Consider the following 3031-nt stretch of genomic DNA (forward strand, 5'->3'; position numbering starts at 1 on the left):
GGCACCCCAGCGGGGACCCCCACCCTGAAGGGGGTGTGGCCAGCCTCAAAACGGCCCTCAGCCCCTTACCCAGGCTGGCCAGTCACCCCAGGGGGAACCCCACCATGAAGGGGGTGTGGCCAGCCTGAAAACAGCCCTCAGCCCCTCACCCAGTCTGGCCATGCCCCCGCAGCATGGACCCTCACCCCATGGGGGGATGGCTGACCTGCAAACTACCACAGGCCCCTCGCCCAGGCTGCATCATGCTCCAAGGGAACCTCCACCCTGATCTGGGACACCCTTCAGGGCAAAGCAGCTGGCCCCCACCCATGCATCAGGCCTCTATCTATACTAATAAAAGGTTAATACGCTAATTAGACTGGGAGACCTTCCAGGAGACCTTCCAGATGTTCTTCTGGACAAAGCCATGGTGGCGGGGCCAAGGTAGAGGCGGTTAGAGGCCAAGAGGGGAGCGCAGTTGTGGGTGATCAGGCCAGGATGGGACGGCAGTTGTGGGTGATCAGGCTGGTGGGGGTGGGGCTGTTGGGGGTAAGCAGACCAGCAGGGGGTCAGTTGGGGGCAAGCAGGCCATCAGTGGGGGTCAGTTGGAGGTTATCAGGACAGCAGGGAGGGCAGTTTGGAGTGAGCAGGCCAGCAGGGGGTCAGTTGGGGGCGATCGGGCCAGTGGGGAGGGAAGGTGGGGGTGAGCGGGCCAGCAGGGGGGCATTTGGGGGCAAGCAGGCCAGCATCGGGGGGCAGTTGAGGGCGAGCATGCCGGCGGGCAGAGTGGTTAGGGGCAATCAGACAGGCAGGCAGACAGGTAAGTCCTTAGGAGCCACTAGTCCTGGATTGCAAGAGGGATGTCAGACTGCCGGTTTAGGCCCGATACCTGTAAAAAGACAGTAGGACATCCTTTGAGGGGTCCCAGATTGGAGAGGGTGCAGGCTGGACTGAGGAACAGCCCCCACAACCCCCACACGAATTTCATGCACCGGGTTACTAGTAATAATAATAAAAAGATATGATCTTCAAAGATTCTTGTAAAATGACCTACATGACCCAAGTTCATTTTTCTTTAGAGGAGACAGACTGCACTTAAATGTGGCTGCCCTGTGCAGACTACTGCAGCCAGTGAGCTCCTCAGCTTGAGGTGTGTTTCACAGAATTATTTTCAGAGAAATCCTTGTGGAAACCATTCAGAGAACTCAGGGGTGAGTGCAAGTTAAGTCAAGGAAATACCTTCTATTTAGGTGCTAAACATATTTTATCTTTAACCTACTAATTTATACTATTTGTAACTCATATTCTTACTAAGCACTTTTATGAATCATCAAGGTATAATCTGCTGCTATTTTGTATATTTTGTGGTTGTTTGATGTATTGTTATGCCTTAGAAGGTAGTTGTCAAATATTATGTTATTTTATAGCAAAGTATCTAAAAGATGTAGGGTTTGCTACTATGAGTATGGCTGAGTAGTGAACATAATGGACTATATATTAATATATATTTACATATATACATATATACATATATGTAATGAGAATATTAGAAATATCTTATCCATGAATACTGTAAATGCTGTCACTTTATAATTTTTAACTCTTGCACCTGATTTTAAGTTATTAAGAAAATGACTAGGGATATAGATCTAAGAGAAATGAGAAAGCTCACTGAAATAATTATTTTAGACATCAGACCCCAATTGTTTGACCAATTAAATATATTTCAAGGTATAATTTTCCATATGATGCTGGTTGTCATTTCATTTTAGGCTTACATCTCCTTAAAGTATGAAAAAGTTCCTGTAAACTCTGACTGGACTCTGAATTTAATTGACAATTCTGATCTTTTTACTATTTACCTTATTCAGAAATGAAAAGTCACCCTAGCCAGTTTGGCTTTGTAGATAGAGTGTTGGCCTGTGGACTGAAGGTCCTGGTTTTGATTCTGGTCAAGGGCATGTACCTCTGGTCAAGGGCATGTACCTCGGTTGCAAGCTCCATCTCTGGCCCTGTTCTGGGCATGTGCATGAGGCAACCAATCAATGGTTCTCTCTCACATCCATGATTCTCTCTGTGTGTCTCACCCCCTCCCTTCCTCTCTCTCTGAAAATCAATGGAAAAATATCCTGGGCTGAGGATTAAGGAAACAAAACAAAATAAAAGACACTTCCAAGAGAAAAAAAAAGAAAATGAAAAGTCAACTCCTAGTACTATGAAAGTAAAGTTTGTAGATGCCAATGATTAAATATATTTTAGTTTAAAATTAATCTATTTTTTGTATTAAAAAACAAGAAAAATCTTTACTTAAACTTTTAGCCTATATTTTTATACCAGAAATATGGATTATAGAGCATTATAGAGAATAATACTTATAAAACATTCACTTTATTGTTGTAGTGAAAATATATGTATATTTTAAAACATATGTCAGTTCAGAGTTTGTATAAACAGAAGTTAATTTAATCCTCATAAATTCAGAAAAGGCCAATTTCTTTCATAATTTCTTTTCTGATGAATCTCAATTGGTTCAATTTGTATATGTTTGTTTCCTTATTTGTTTGTTTTAAAGGAGAGAGCTAGGTTTTCTTGACCCTCTCTCTGAAGTCATTTCATAGAACCATTCTGGCCACCTTCCTCTCAGATTTATTGGCTAAATAGATTTATGGGGTAAATCTCACACTTCTGTTTTCACTAACAAGTTACTGAAAAAAGAATGTGGACAATTCTGATTGATTTAGAACAATTAAGACCAGTAATATAATTCTATATCCCACATCCTGGAAATGGATACTTGCACACATTTGTATTTGGATAAGGACTAGGAACTGAATGTGTAGGATTATGTGAGCCATCTAGTGAGAATCATGTCTGTGGTAAAGCCTAAGGACACTTTCTGGGCTCCAGATTTTCATCTGTGTCATGGCATAAATAGTTTGTCTTGCTTTAGTGAGTATTGCAAAGAGAAAAACATATGGACATCACTACCCTCATAGAAGCCTCTCACCAACCCAGGCCCAGAAATTACCTGTTGCTAATTCTTCTCAGAAAT

This window comes from Plecotus auritus, assembly GCF_963455305.1.
Source record: "Plecotus auritus genome assembly, chromosome: 9".
In the NCBI taxonomy this organism is placed as follows: Eukaryota; Metazoa; Chordata; class Mammalia; order Chiroptera; family Vespertilionidae; genus Plecotus; species Plecotus auritus.